Here is a 16,913-nt window from a genome sequence, read left to right as displayed (position 1 = left end):
GTTGCCCGAGACTCAAGCAAAGTCATATTTGAACGGAAGCTATCTTGCCCCGTCATATTTTGTTTTGAGAAAGTTCTCGTTCTCAATGCCCTCACCAGGGAAATAAGAAGTCTTACGAAACGTATTGCTAGATGTTCCAAAGAACTAGATTTAAGCCGTATCCTTTCTGTGGTTCACTCATAATACTATGCTTAAAACGAAGCAAGCTCTTGCGCGTACAGTGTCATCAATTTTCACAAGTGTACGCTGTTTTGTAGTCAGCTGGTTTCGGAAACTTACGCCGTCTGTAAATATCTATGACAGCCGAGTTACTTAATTGGAAGTCATCGCAAATGTAAGTTCCACGTTGCAGCAACCAACGTTTATAGATAAACGATGTCAGCGACTGCACTCTCGCATTCCCACCCATCACGTCGAACAAAAAGGCGCTAGTTTCGGTTTGAGGTCGGTACTTTTCTACAACATCTATGGCGACAGCATCAGTCTGCACTCGGTGCATTCGGCGAGTTCGTTCGGGGCCTGTTCTCCGTGCAGCACTCCACGGGTGTAATGCATTAGATCTCTCACGGTGCAAGTCTGGATTGCGAATCGGGAGCCCGTCACTGGCCTCACCGGCGGCCATTGCTTGACGACAGGCAATACGCCGCGTCCTGTCTAGTTCTCCCTTCGTTTTCGTCCTTGTTGTTTTGGCTTTTACACCATGAGGCAATACACGCACGTCTAAGGGAGAAACACGCAAAAATTGGAAGCTTGTACGCGGTGCTCAAGGGCGAGCATTTTATGACGTGCTGCGATGATTATGTCGGGTTCTTGGAGATCAAATAGACATTCGCCAAGCGTTTGAACATCGATTAAAAAAAATCGGGCAGAGCACCATTGACTTTACCGACTTCGCTTGCTTCGGTTGCTAAATAAATGTTCAGCGACTGAACGCCACGCTCCAAGTTTCGGTTTGTCACGGGAGCCCTCACAGCAGTTCAAAGAAAAAGCTTTCACCATGAAGTACTATCTACAAGCGGTTAAAATGATGCGAATGTCCCCAGTAAAGGCCTTCTAACTTATCGGTTGCTGAGCTTTGATGACTCCGAAATCACGAATGACTCCACAATAACTCTCGGTAGCCCTTGTCTCATTAAACACATCACAGTTAACGCCCAACAAAGTCGCCCTCGACCCTCAACCCCACAACATTTAGTTAAACAAGATTGGTGTTCTAACGCGTTTAATATTCTTGCCCACAATATTAACTGTTATTTGCGGAGACACCATAGAAGTTTCATGGTAGAGAACAACACTGTTAAAAAAAACCGTAAAATTACAGGGAGCGCCAACGGGACCAGAGCCGCTCGCGAGCCGTCGTTGCCGTTTCGCCGTAAACCCCTCCACCGCACCCGAACGAACAGACATAGCCGGCGCGCTGCGCAGGCGCAGTCAATGCAGCCCTTTTATTCGGAGAGGCGGAAGGTCACGTGAACTTCTTTCCCGCGCCCCCGTGGGACGCTGTCCGCGTGAAGGCACCCCTGGCGCATGCGCAGTGAGCGTGTCGAGGCAGATCCCGCGCAATTCGGCGACTTTGTGGACGTGTTTTTGGTTCGCCGCACTCAAACCTGGAGATTTCACGGTAAGTGCATTACATCCCCTTCCTTGAACTGTTTGATGAATACCTGTCGCACCACTGTTTTCTTAGATGAGTCGAGCAGTTGTCTGGATTCACTATTATGCATTGCTCGCCACAAGCGTGTGCAGACGATGTGCGCCTCGCGCTGGAGGTGCGTAGCGTTTAGGGTAACGGGGTCTTTGCCTTGTTGCTTTCGAGTGTTACTCTAGCATTATCACGAGACGTAGTGTGTCGGTGTTCTACGTTTTTCTTGCTCCCTTCTTACTTAAATATTATTCGGCTACGTGAAACGCTCTTGGTTTAGCGCTCCGCTGGAAAGGCAGAGGTCCCTGGTCCGGTTCGAGGACCATGCACGCCGATTTTTTCGGTAGCTGCTTGTTCGACATAACGTGCTGTTCAGGTGCAATTTGTTTCGAAACATGCAAAGCGACACAGTGCAATGAGGTTTCAAGTGCCCACAATGATATACTATATACGTTTGACCGAAGTGTAAAAAACTAGTGCCAAAATTCCTTTTTTTTTTTTGTTCGTTTGTGCCGAGCCGACATTTAGCTTCCGTGCACTCTCATATTGTTACGGTAGACTTGTGTGGATTTAGGAAACTTTAAATTGATCGATTCGACCTTCGTGTCTAACACTGCCAGTACTCAAATGCTTTGCAGTACGTCTTTAAGTCCGCGGTCTTTTTTTTTTTTTTTTTGAGTTCGTTGAGTTTAGTTTTCTCCATTCTTTGGTGCGCTACTGTGTAGCGACGGCGCCGGACTCTACGTAATGAGTCATGACTAAAACACATTTACGAAAAGCGGCCAAATTGTATGAAGAAATCGCAAACGAAAATCAGACAGCAGCTCCTATTGCCTTCTTTTTTTTTTTTTTTTTTTTTTTTCGGCGGGGAAACCCGGAGGGGGACGGAGCGATGTCGCAACGTTACTTCGGGAGTTCCGTCCGTTCCGTCCCTCTCCGGGTTTTCTACGCTATGGCGCAGCCGCGGCAGCCGCCGAGGCTGGTTGAGTGTTTCCGCGGTTTTTGATCAGCTTTGTACGAAGACTGATTTTCGCCGATCTTTGTCGTGTTACGTGTATGTGGTGAACGGAGCATTGCGGAGACTGAGAATTAAGTGGGCTGTTCGCTGTGTTGTGGCATTCGGGCAAAGCAAGATCGCGGTGAGTTTGCTCGTGTACAGTCGGCGGTAAAAGTTTGCGGGGCGCGGGAGCGTCAGCCGAAATGACTGGTTGCGCCTTCTGCGGCGCGCGGCCGCTCGCAAGATTCACGCTTCGAGAATGTGCTTCCTTTCGTGCTCGAAGCCATGACTTTTTCGCTCGCTTCCGCCCGACGTGCACGAGATAACCGGGGACCGGCGCAAGGTGCCGCTATGACAGCCCTCACGCCGCGCGTCTGCCTCAGCCACCGTGGTGGGTGACGAAACTCGCGCATGCTACAGATAACATTTCGCGGCACCTTGCGCCAGTCCCAGTTATATATCGTGCGTGTCGAACGGAAGCGAGCGAAAAAAGCATGACCGCGAACAAGAAAGGAAGCGCGTGCGCATAGCGTGAGTCTTGGAGCAGCAACGTGCCGTGAGAAGGCGCAGCCAGTCTTTTCGGCAGGCGCTCCCGTGCCCCGCAAACTTTTGCTCCCGACTGTACGTCGGCCGATGCTCGTGTCGGTGCACATCTCAATCTCAACTAAACATCGAGCGCCGATTGTGGCTGACTCCATGCATGTAAGAACGAATTAATCTACCAGGAACTTCGTGAATAAGAACGAGGCAAGCGTGTGGCTGTAGAAGGATGTCGTGACCGGTGGCATACGTACACTGGTTTCCGCACGTTGCTTCTGTTTACTTTATCTGTTGTAATAGCAGTCTTTGTACCGGTGCGTGAAGGCCTCGGTTGCTTCGAAAACCAAAGCTGATACAGCCAGTCTCTTTTTATCCGATGATTCTGTCAAGTCCTAATCACGGCGTCATTTATATATATATATATATATATATATATATATATATATATATATATATCAAGAGTGCACGTTTGGTGTTGTTTGCATTAATTTTACTGCGGAGGACGTTGCCTTTTGCGCGGGATCAGTCTTCTCGTGTAACTTGTCTTCCAAATTTGCGTGCAACAATTTTTGCACCCTCCGATTTCCGTTCTATATTCGGTTTCTTTTCTTGTAAATGTGTTTCAGCCTTAACATTTTGCCGCGGCGCAGCTCTGTTCAGAGAAGAAACGGTCTCAGCACAGCAGGGTGCCCGAAGCGCGTCGTGTGTTTAGAGAAAAAGAAAATGAAATTGGGCAAGAAATGATTTGGTAACTGCACCGTAATAAGTGGCTGCCAGCAGTGGAAAAAAAAAAAAAAAAAAGAGAGATATGTTGCCTTATAGTTGGAGTTAAGTCATCTGCCTTATTGTAGTATTTGAGGTAGAAAGGAGAACAAACTAGATGCCTGGGCCGGCTTGCAAGAGACAGCGTCTCGGTTGAGACTGCTCAAAGAAAGCGCTGCCAAGGCTCGGGTGCGCGAGCGTCTAGGACTTGGTTTAAGCTCTAGCACTAGCCTTGACAGCGCTTTCTTTGAGCAGTCTCAACCGAGACTCTGCTTCATGCAAGCCGGCCCACATATCTAGAAAACCAATTTTCTGCCCCAAAAGGTGGTAAAAAAAATGTGTCACATTACTGTGCAATTGCGGGGCGTTAGCGTGAAACATTTTCGCGGTAGACTGCAACGCAAACAAAAAATGGAAAAGAGCAAGAAAAAAAAAAAAACAGTAAGTCCAGCGCGAAATGCTAGGGAAAGGAAGGTGGGAGTGGAGGAAGCAGATGGATAGCTGGCAAGGAGAGGAGGAATTTCCCTTGCCAGCGTTGTTTACTTACTCCTTTCCATGTTCCTTTCCCTTGCCCTTGGCAGCAGTTTAAATCAAATAGCGCTGCGTCGTCCTGGCTTTCATTGCACTGCTCAAGCTATGAATGACAAGGCGCTATACCATTCCAGCCCAGCTCTGTTCACCTGACCTCTCAAGCCAGATGCACAGAAGCGAAAACCTAGCCAACCTAGCCGAACGTTTCACATGACAATTACTGCGGCCATTCATATCACTGCCCAATGTTAGCATGCTAGACTGTAGCTCCTCATGGCTCGGGCAACCTAAAAGAACACGGAAACATAGTTTTGTATGTTAAGACTGGACGACAAGACGACACGCACGCTGCAGGTGTAGACAGGCAGGTGCAGCTGTTCTATCTTTCTGGTGTAAATAGAAACATTGCCTTCAGATTAACACAGAACATTGAGGATGGCTGTTTTGTACTTCAGTTTAAACACAGTGTTAGTTTTGAAACTTGATGAAAGGTCACGTTAAGTGCTTTATAATCCTTACTGTGTTAATTTCTAGATAGGTGTATGTTTATGCTGTGTGTCATTATCTTCACAAGCACAGTTGATTTAATGTTCACTGACTTCAGTTGTGGCAGGAATAAAAAAATTTGGGGTCAAGGATTAATATCTTTGGATTAGGACTTCGCCATGATTGCTTCGAATATTGGTAATGTTTCAGGTACCTTTATAAAAATGCAAAGATCATGTGTTTTAAGTACAAAATCGTGGAGAGAAAAATGTTTTTTTGCAGATCTTGAGACTTAAAGTAGACCTTCAATCCGAAAAAAGAAAGCCAAATTGTTCAGCTCTCATGTCGTCTTAGGATATTGTATTTCTCAGGGTCCCAACAAACATGTTCAATATTAAATCAACTTGAAATAAACCAAGCACTCCTTTTTGGTTATAGATGAGACATCACTGCAAAAGATGCCAGAAAAAGTTTACATCATTGGACACGTTCTTCAAGCACACATTATATCATGAAACATCATCAAGAGGTGTTCCATGCAGCGTTGTCGGCTGTGAGGCTCCATTCAAAAATTACAACTCATTGCGAAGCCACATCACAAGGTGTCATTCTCCGCTTGCACCTCGTAATGCAACTAACTTCCAATCCTGCCGGACATGCAGTGTTAGTTCCTGCAGTGAAGAGGTGAGCCCTGGAAAGGCTTTTATCGAGCACCTCAAAAAACATCTCACCGGCAACCCGCCAACTGTTGTAACTTGTCCAATTGATGCGTGTGATAGCCAGCTTAGGACATGGGGTTCACTCAAGACCCATCTTTCCATATACCATGGGAATGGAAAAAAAAAAAATCAGTGGTGACAGAGCCAGTAGAGCAGGATGAAATAGTGACGTCATGCTGTAGCAAGGATGACAATGGTCTGGAGAACATTAGGGAAAAACCAGATGTTGAGAGTGAAGTGCCTTCAGTCATTGATGATGTGGATCCCACTCACTTAGATCAAGACTCTTTACTTTTTAAAAAGGCAGAATATGTTCAGTTCTTTGCAAGAGTCACTCACTTCTAAAACAAACATACACTATTATGCTCATAAAAAGGTGCTTTGAACGACGAATACGATTGCTACTTTCACCATACAGTGGTCCTTGCAGATTTCTTTCCTTCAATATTTTGCTTTTCCCAAAAAGGTATTTTGATTACAAAGATTTTGGATATGAGGAGTCAGTGATAACATGAATTTTTTAAGGCTTACAGGTGTCTGTCTGGACGGAACATTGAGCCTGCCCAAAGATGTCCTCCTCCTCGTGACATTCCTTTGTTCAAGCCCCAAAAATGATGCTGTGCTCGAGTGGAGCCTCAAAATCAACAAGGCCGAGGCAGAGTTCAAAGATCAAAACGCAGCAGCTGTCTGCCTCCTCCCATTGCTTGCATCCTACTTTCAAGAAAACCTCGGAGAGCTCTTCCAGTTACATCAGGTAGGAGCATTCATAATAACCAGGTTATTTGTTTCCAAAGACACATCCTCATGACCTTGTTGAAAATAACTTCCTGGAAGTCTCACACAGGCAGTCAGCATTCCACTGAGAAACTATGCATCTGGAAATACTAAACTTTTCTTCATTTTTTGAAATTTTCAGCTATATCAGTCTTCCTGTATACCGTAACATACCGGTCATGCACCTATGTCCGAATAGGCGCCTACCTAGTGATTTTTAACCATTGGAGCAATGCCTTGTACTCTTTCTGCAGTTTCGCTTTCTGAGCGACCATCCCCCACTTTTTCAGAATTGTCTGCAAAATCTTTGTGAACGCTTTCTTGGTATCTGACGACAATGCTGATAATGAGCACGTAAAAAGTGAAATTACTATTGCTCTACGAGGAGCCAAACCTTCCTTAATCTTTTCCTGGCTGAGGTGGCTCAACTTATTATACTTCACATTAGAGTGCAATGGGAAGATGTGCAACTCTAGGCTGGGTCATCTTATAGTATGTTCTACATAAATATTTCACTAAACCAAAGGGGGAGCGGCGGTGGGCACCCACTCTTGTACCACTTGCTTCTAATGGGTTCACATGATGTTTTGCATTTTTGGGATCGAGTGTTAGAGTTAACACAAAAATTATGCTAGAGAATTAACTAGTGACAAACGTTTGTACTTCCACTTCGACTCCTAAGTTAGGATCATTTGTTTTTAATATTAGCAGCTTCCTTGTCCCGCAGGTGTAACAATGAGGCTTTGTGACAGATATCAGCAGATACATTGCTGCTTATTTAACATTGTTTTTTAGTTGTTATTGAGCGTTAGGACAACAAATGTTTGTACTTAAAAATGTCCTTATTAGTGAGAAAATAACAGGAACTGCATCCTTTAATCTCAGCAAACGCTATCTCCTGTAGGTGGGATGAAGGGTTAAAGGAAATAAGGGTGAGATGAAAATAAAGTGGGTGAGATGAACCTCTTTCACATAAGTGAGGGGTGAATGGAGAATAGCCTTTTGGTATTCCCGAATACCCGTGGGATTAACAGACTCTTTCAAGGTTTGGGGTTCTTGCATGTGTGGGCAGTACCAGCAGTGCGCTTCTGAGACTGTGACCTCGCAGTGGGCGCATAGGCTCTTGTCTTTTTCCTGTGTATGGCGGCTTATGCACCATGTTCTTGTGGGTGTTACATTTTGCTGTTTCCTTGGAAACCATAGTGGTGTGGGTCCGTTGTCTTTTCAGGCGAACCTCTTCCCACCTGGTATAATTACCATCTGGGGGTGGGTCTAAGTCTTCTTTGAGTAGAGCCGTGAGGTGTTTTCAGTGGGCCTGTTGTTTGGCTTCCTGGGAGAATAGGGGATCCTTTGTGTCTTTTTCAATGAAGGCGGCGCTGTTGTCACCAAGGATAGTAAGGATAAGGGAAGACAGGAACTCGCATGCGGCGGCAGACACTGTTTTATTTACTTGGGAATGGTTTGGTGTACCAGGAAGCAGTGGATTTAAAGTTGTCGGCCTTCCTGCCAGAGTCCTTTGAATGTGCCCCACACTCGTCGTGTGTTATCTCGGAGCTTGCACCTCAGTTGTTTACGGAGCTTCTGGGTGTATTTTTTATCTTCACCGTGCTTGCATTGAAATTGGCTTGGAGTTTTCAGTCCTTATTTCTCCTGTAACATTGTTGGGCTTGCAGTCTGATAGCACACAAGTTGAGGAGATGAAGGTCGGGGTCTGGGTCGTCTTGTTTGGCTTGGTACTTCTGAGTGGATGTGGCTTTCATTATTCGCTCACCTAGACACTTTTTCAGGTGCTAGGTTAATGAAGCTGATCTGTCATTTAGTGTTGGGGTGTCTTTCTGTCATTAATTCTATTTCGACGGGTAGGTGCTTGCTTCCCAAGGCGTCGGAGCAGTTCGCACTCGGGCTTGGATGTTGTGTATGGCCCATGTCAAGTCTTGTGGTGTCGTTCTCAGTGCGACGTTTGCCAATGCGAATGGCAGTCTGTTTTTCTTTGAGAATTCATAGATTGGCCTGCTTGGCGGGTGTGAAGACATTGCACTCTCTGTCATTGTCTCGCTTGTATCCCCATATTCGTGCATCTGCGGTAAAGTCGCCGGCCATGATAAGTTCTTCGGGCATCATTCTTTGCGATCCGCCTTACGTCGTCTTGCTTGTGTCCCACAGTTCTACATTCTGTGGGAATAAATATAGACCCATAGATGTATGGTACCTTCACTAGCATTTCGTGCATTTCTCAATTAACCACACATGTTTTCTGACTTTTCTTAGGTGACAACAGAAATCACAGAGGAGTTTCGTAACAGTCTGCCTGCTTCTCCTGTAATTGTTGCACTGGGTGAGCTTCATGTGTCTTTTCCTTGCATGCTTTGTATTTTTGAAGGTGCTTTCTTTTTTAATTTGTGTTGAATTTTGGAACAACAACCTAGACCGTTTTATCGTGGGTAGTGCCATTTTGAGAGTGAGTGAGAGAAGAGGGGTCAGTGCAGATGACTCCTAGTGACTCAATTGGAGTGGGATACTGTAGTGGTGTAACCAGAGTGCTGGAATACTGCAGTGGTGTAACCAAAGGGTGGTGTGCCGATTTTGACCAGAGCTAGATAGACGACCACATTGTTTGGTTTCGGCAGCCTTATCAAGCACCAATGTAAAGCACATGTCCTGGTATTATACCATACTTCGACAATCAATGTTTGATTGATCCAGCAAGAAAAAGAGAAGTTTTTATTTTGGTTTGTGAGTGCAGGTGCCACAAAACGGCATAACGGCATACAGCCCAAACAGCAGGTGCCTGTGAGGCATTTGATTGTTTGGGCCTGCATTCTGTGTCTTGTCCAACCCGAACAGCCAAATTTTCTGCTCATAGAATGTGTGATCGCATGCGGTCTCCGGTCATTTAATTTCTAGCTAAAGCAATTTAAACGAAACCGACGACTGGCATTGCACGTTGGCATCAGACTTCCATGCTACTGATTCTGTTCACAAACTCAACAAAAAGTGTTTGATTCTACATGCTCATATACAAATTTTATGTTTTGTTCAAACCTTCAGGAGCACTTTGCATAACTTAATGTCATTACTGGGTATGGTAGCTCAACACTATTTAGTGCGACCCTTATTTGGCTTGGCATATAAGGTGTGCCTTATCTGTGATTGTGATGCATCTCAGTCTCAGATCTCAGATATGCGTCACAATCCTATATCGGTGTGCCTATCTATTCAGTGTCCCTGCTGATAATACCTCTATAGAAGGTTCCAGATGTGAATATGACAATGGTATTTTTTTCTTCATTTAATGCGTGAGCGTTAAAAGCCCTATTAGAGAAAAAGCCGGCGTAGTGGTGTCGGTCGCATGACTTTTCTGGTCACTTGACTAGATAGGTCGATACATCTGATACTAACACATTTTCTCCGCATTAATTGCATTAATCGCTTGTTTCTTTCCTAGGCCGCTCACTTTTCGAATGCAGCTGCCAGCTGTTTGTGGACCATGAGGTGATGGTGGAAGATGTGGGCTTTCTGCAAGCTGTGGAGCTCCTTTTCGCCTTTATTATTGTTTAAACATCCAGTATGCCAAAGGTGCGGGAACCACACTTGAGTTCATTCAGAGGTATGGTTTATTTCCTTCATAATTTTGAGCCTCATGAGAGGCAATAAAGAGCAACTCTGCTGAATTTTGGCTGAGAAAACGATTAGTTCTCTTTATAATCATCTAGGAAGGCTACAACTGAAATCTTTCTGTATATAAAATTGGACCCTCAAAGTTTGACAAGCGCTAATCTGCTAATTTTAGCGAGCGATGTGCAGGCTAGCCAACTTTGGCACTTCCTTCAGATGTGACGTCATGTTGATGTCTGTTGTATACACCGGCTTTTTTCTCTTTCAACGCCATCACATGTCCAGTCAGTTCAGACAACACTACCTAGAGTTGACCCAGTGAGTGGGGTAAATCACGTAATCATGCATCTGCCATGGACATGAGTGTGCATGCAACTGACGTCGCTGCTTGCCCTTTGCCGAAGTTTCGGTTTCAATTTGCGACTTGAGTTATAAATAGCAAAGTTGCACAAACAATATTCTACTTTTCGTGAAACAATGTAGAGTTGTTCATGAGTGCTTTTCAAAGTAAGGTCATCCACTATCTTGAAATTTTCTAAATTGAGTAGAGTTGCCCTTTAATTTGTCACTGGCTACCCACATTTCCAAGCTCAATTTCGGAGTCCATTATTAAACCGCAATAGGGTGTTGTATTCTTGGACCACAGAATGAATAAAACGTGCTCGGGACGAAGGAGACGACAAACATTTCTTTCAACTAAGAACAACAGGAATGAACTTAAGAGCACTCCGTGCAATTCAGACTGCCAAGAAAATGGAGAGAAAGGGAGGCAGGAAGATAAAAAGGAAAGTGTAAAGTTAGAATTGTAACTCATGCTGTTACTTCACTCTTTTTCTTATTTCCTTCCTTACAATTTTTGACACTTACCTTTCTCTCTTTCTGCCTCCCTTTCTTTCAATTTCCTTGGCGGTCTGAATTGAAGGAAGTGCTTTTAAGCTCATTCATGTTGTTAATTAAAAGAAATGTTTGTCGTCCTTCGTCCGGGTATGTTTTGTTCTTTCTGTGGTCTGTGAATTTTACCAACACACTCTTCAGTTACTTTAAAGGTTGTTATATCTTGCATAATAATTCAATTTAAAAATTTCACCTAATGTTACAATGTGACTATGTTTGATCCTATTCCAGAAATCACAAATAAATATGTCAATATATCTACTATTCCTATTGTTTTATCTTTACTGAATGTGTCATTTACTTATAATTCTATTTGGCATTCAGTTAGAAGGCAGAATCATAAGCAGTATACATCATTAAATTATTTTTGGCTGGAAACAAATTGGAGCCTCAAAATATGTTTAATATACTCAGCTAATTATTTATTTAAGAGTTTCTTTACTGCACTATTCTGTATCACTCTAAAAGTGTCTAGAAGTGATATGTGCAGATGATCTCTAATTCATCTAATTCATAACTAAATTTGACTGATATACAACCTTTTCACAACTTTTTGAAGCTTTATTTCTGCATGTTTTAGTAGCATGTGGTTCATGTTTGATTTTGTACCTGAATACCTTTTTCTCGTCCTTATACATGTTTATCAATCGTATGTTCTTTCGACAGTGGCTGGCCAAAATGTGGCTTCCTAAAAAAAGAGAATGATTCTCTTACAACATTCCTTTTGCCATGTCTGGTGCTTTTAAGCAATCATTAACAGCTAGTTGAGTATTTTAGGTCATTCAACTGTCTGCAATACTAATTATGCAAATGAGTGCTTGCTTAATTACGAGTAGAAATGCAGAGGAGGAATTGCTTTGTGACTGTGTAGGACAACAGACAAATTTTAATGCTGTATTGTAATAAAAGAAATAAGCACGAAGCAGGGATGGGCAAAATACATGCAAATATGTATCGAAATACAAATGCAAAATGCTTCGTCAAAAATGTATTTAATTACAAATCTAATTACTTTTGCAAAAAAGTATTTAAGTACAAGATACAAATACAGACAGAAAAGTAGTTGGTCTCTTCCAAATACTTTTCCAAATACATTCCTTAAAATTTGCGTCAGCGACTTCAGGGCACCTGCAACAGGTTTCTGGGTATCTCATTTTAATTTTGCATCGCACACTCGGGAGTTAGTGCTCGAGGCTCTAGTAACGTAATACAAATATAATCACAAAAAAAAATGTAATCAGCTTGGACGTAATAGGTGAAAAAAAGTACAGAGCTTCAAGCAGTTTTTTTTTTTTTTTTTTTTTTTTACATTTTGGTATAGGCAATCAAAGGACCGAGACGACCAAGACGCGCAGCACTAGCTACAGATTTTTTTATTGTTGCAACTCGCACCAGTTACAAACATCTGGATGACCCGCGCATTTAGAATGTTCGAGGCAAAAGTATGGATGGAAATCAGGCTGGAAAGCATCACAAGTTGTCACCGTCACTTATTTAGCCAGTCTGCCTGTGAACGTCGATTTCGTCACTATTCTTTCCCTGGACTAGCATCGTAATTACAAAGTCACTAAACGCTTGTGCTTGATTGAGAGACACTGCATTCGGTGCAGAACGTAGTTTTCTTCCTGCTCTGGACAGTGACAATAAATTTGAGGGATGTATTTTCGCCCACAAAATTGTATTTAATTACAATTGTATTTGAAATACACACGTTTTAGTATTTAAATACACACGTCAAATACATTACAGAATTTTTAATTAAATACAAATGCAAAATACACAAAGTATTTGAAATACGTAGTTCAAATACTTGTATTTGAAATACTGCCCATCCCTGGCGCCGAAGTATGTACTTGTTCTTCTGTTTATGTCGCTGCTATAAAATTTACTTTTGTTTGCTTCCAAAGCTTCTCCCAAATGACTCAAATCAATTACATCGCTGTCTGTTCAATATCTTTTTAAATCAACATGTTTTTAGTGTTTTGTAGGTCTAAAAGTTACATATATGAATCCTACCCCTTAAGATGTGCCACATGGGGCTTATAACTTCTGAAATATTCCTAGTTCTGTATCCCCATCGCATCTGAGTGAGGGAAGCCTTCAGTGCCAGATTTTCTCCTCTGTCAGAAAAATGACACATTATTACAATATTTTTTTTGTTGTTCCCTCATTGTTTTATTTTCCTCAAAATCTAGGCATGAATTTGTACCTTGACATATTTTCTTTAAGTGCACAGTGCACAGTCTGCTGGCCTAAATGTAGGTTTTGCTCAGCTTGTTCTGGCTTAATTGTTATTTTAGGAACCTTCAACACACTTATACATTTGAACTGTGCACCTATGTGACTTTGGTGGCAAAGCTTAGGGCTTTCGACATTAGTTGTGCATGTAAAATATCAGCAAGTACTGATCCCAAATCCTTCACTGCAATTTTTTTTCACTTGTCTGGTTTCTGACCAAATACTTATGGGCCAATCTGCTATTTGTTTCAGATACCAAGTTGGTATCAAACAACATGATGGGTCACGACAGGAGGCCGGGAGGTCGAAAGGAGCTCGGGCAAGAGCAATCAAAGCCGCCACAGATCTTGCTGCTTTTGAGAAAAAATGGAACAGTGTGAGTACATATTTGATTTGGCATGTGTACGATGTGGTATCAAAAGGTTTCCAGTCTTGTCTTGTATTAAAAAGAAAAGCAAATAGCGGCACGACACTGCATTCACAGGGGTCGAGGGCAGCAACCTTGATCTGTCATGGTGCTAAGTGGCTCAATGTGGCAATGCACAGGCGAGTTGGTGCATGATTATAACTGGTAGCAGCATGCAAAAACACACGGACAAAGGGACGAATGCACAGAACTTCGGTGTTTCCTTTTCATTAAACATTTAGTTGAAGTTCAGCGCTCGCCTTGTACATTTCCTCCCTTTGTCCTTGTGTTTTTGCGCGCTGCTACCAGAGGCTTAAAGCATCGCTCTGTGAGCTTGGGAGCCCCGCTGTACAGGTTTTTGTGACTTCATGTGCGTGCGCCTCTGCAGTTTGTGCAAGTGGTTGTGGTCCTCCCGTAGCCTTTTCAATCATCTGAATATGAATTTGTTTTATTTTCAGCTCATCTGATGATCGATCGGATGCCATGAAGGTTTCTTTATAATTATGTTCTTTTACGGTTTACAATATAGTTCTTCAATTTCAAAACTGCCTCCGTTTTGTCTTGTCCCTTTTTTCAGACACACTACACTTGTTTATAAGGATTTGTCGTTATATTACGGAACTGTACTGCGCTAACTCATGATGCCAGACGTTATCTGTAACCCTCCGTAATACTACCAAGGCCGTAGCTGAGAGTTCACATTATTGTTACCGTACAGCGAGCACACAGCGATAGAAGTGCAGTACGCAAGTACGGGATTAAAGCTGCGAACTAAACTTGAGGTATGCAAGCCGTCAAGCGTTCCGACGGTATTGAAGGCGTAAGGGAAGGGTACGGTAACTGAACTGTTACCGTTACAATACGGCAATGGAAGTGCAGTATGAAAATACGGGACTGAAACCGTACCCTTCCCTTACGCCTTCAGTACCGTCTGAACACTCGACGGCTTGGATACCTCGAGCTAAGTTTGCGGCTTTAGTCCTGTACTTGCGTACTGCGCTTCTATTGCTGTATGTCTGCTGTACAGAAATGATAGTGTAAACTGTCAGCTACGGCTTTGGTGGTATTACGGAGGGTTACAGATAATGTCTGGCATCATGAGTTAGCGCAGTACGGTTCTGTAATATAACGGCACTTTTTTTAACAGTGAACCTACTAACGTAATAAAATTGAGTTGTCCCGTTTCTCCTATAGCATGCATAAGATCGTGTCAAGCGATGACTGCCGGTGGTGCCGCTCGACCCCAGCAACACAGGCCTTTATCCGCGATCTAGCCTCCTAAGAAATCAGTGGTGCCAGTGCTATCAGACATAAATCGTTTATTTGCATCGGTACACCCATACCTGCCGGATGTCGGGACGAGGCGCAAAACCGTACATCCGGCCAATATTGAAGCCGGTTTTCGGCCGAAATTGCCTCGACACTCGCCAAGAAGCAACGTGCTGTTTCGGCAACTCGTTTGTGTAATTTATTTGTTCAATCATATTATTGGGTCCCGGGCCACTGTGTACACCCCAAAAAAGAAATGTACTGTGGTAATTACACCTTGACGAGAAGCGGGCACGTAGCCAGAATTTTGTTTAAGGGAGGGGGGGGGGGGGGGGGCGCCCATGACAAAGTGCTCTATGAGATGAAGGGGGGAGAGGAGGCCACAGCAAAATGGAAGATTTCGGGGTGGGGGGGGGGGGGAGGGGCATGCCCTTCCCCCCCCCCCCCCCCCCTTCGTGGCTACCTGCCTGACGAGAAGGGGTATTGTAGTTTTACATATTTATAAAAAGGTGTAGTACATCATCACGTTTTAAGAAACATGTTTAAAAAATCGCACATTTTTAAAGGTGTGAGGTTTACATTTCTTTTGTAAGGTCCATCGTTACACTTAATAGGCTGTTAGTTATGGGACACCCAACTTACATGTATAAAGGTGTAAAAATGTTTAATGTGTATATACCTCTAACGGAAGAAAATCTCTTTCATATGATTACATCGCGTGCCGATGAAACGATCTCTCGATGACACGTCGTTCGATGAACTGATTTGACCGCCAATAAGTGACGACTGCCAGTAGAATTTCGGGGAAATAATTCTGCCGGCTGCCGGGAGACTCGACCCTTCCCAAGAATTACCCCGGTTCTTGTTTGTCCCAACATTCTGAATTGTATACCAGCTTATTAGCACCTCTTCGGATATTACAGAAAAAAAAAAAAAAACAACGATGGCAGCTGCAAGAACTCTGACAGCCCTGCTCACAGTCATGCGGGAGACTGACAGGTGCTCGTCTATCGCCACCATGCCTTGAAAGCTACCGGTTTCGAAGAACCGGAGCGCGCAGAGAACTTGTTGTTCCATTGTCATGGTAGACGCGATTATCCGCCGCCTCGAAATCCGGGCGCCGATGGAAGTTCGTCGCAGAGCCAACGCACAACGGCTTTCGATAGCCGGTACTGTTGTTGAAAGTCGTCGTCGGGGAGTTGAAAGGCGTCCCCGGTGGTCTCAGTAGCGACGCCGACGGTGACGGATGATAAGCTCGGCCGCAGCGTACGGCACCGCCATGTTGACAAAGTTTAACTTTGCCTCGATCCGAAGCAAAGATCTCGAGCTCAAACCACGGCTCTCGCAAAGTTCGGAAACGTCACTTTGATGTCAGTGACAACTTTGACAAACGAGGTTTCTTTTTTACACTAACTTCGGAAGGATTTTGAGCGTCAGCAGGTCGCCTAGGTACAACCTGCAAAGCATTAATTTTAGCTTGGCGTAGGGATGTAGAGACAAATGGGCGCTACGTCATGGGCGAAGCCGTTCAATCAGAGGGATCCTCGCGCCCCTTACGCGCCGCACGCGCGCCTCGATGAACTTTGCTTACATTCTGCATCTCTCAAAGAAACGAGCGTTCGAATGATTGACACCTCGCTCGGCGCGACGTCAGCGTCGCGAAAGTCCAATTAGCGCGTTCCGCAAACTTCGGGCACAAAGTTGTGCTTGACAAGTTTAGCGACCCAGGTGAAGAAAGGAAAGAGGAAGCAAGACACATTCATGACAGTTGAACATGATTTTTCATCATGTTCAATGTTTTCCAACTCACCCAGCTTTCCACCTTACTACAAAAGTATAAATTTTGAGGTCAACTTTCTCAGAAAACACATCTTTCATTTTTTTTTCCTAACATTTAGATAGCATTATTGTCTACTAGAAATACAAGTCGAGAAAGTGTGTATTTTGTTTGTATGATCTATTTTTAAGCCTCAATATCATACAAAAAACGTATTTGTACAGCTCAAAACGGACTTACCAATTGCTCGTCTTTACAAACTT

At 43.7% G+C, this 16,913-nt stretch overlaps 1 pseudogene; it reads left to right on the top strand.

Annotated features, from left to right (window-relative positions):
• The first annotated feature begins 1,499 nt into the window (after positions 1-1,499).
• LOC115312917 lies at positions 1,500-13,760 on the top strand (annotated as a pseudogene).
• The last annotated feature ends 3,153 nt before the right edge of the window (positions 13,761-16,913 follow it).

Source organism: Ixodes scapularis, unplaced genomic scaffold (assembly GCF_016920785.2).
Source record: "Ixodes scapularis isolate PalLabHiFi unplaced genomic scaffold, ASM1692078v2 PGA_scaffold8__174_contigs__length_109621045, whole genome shotgun sequence".
Taxonomy (NCBI): Eukaryota; Metazoa; Arthropoda; class Arachnida; order Ixodida; family Ixodidae; genus Ixodes; species Ixodes scapularis.
The sequence above is the reverse complement of the archived record's forward strand: the minus strand, read 5'-3'. Positions and strand labels throughout refer to the sequence as shown.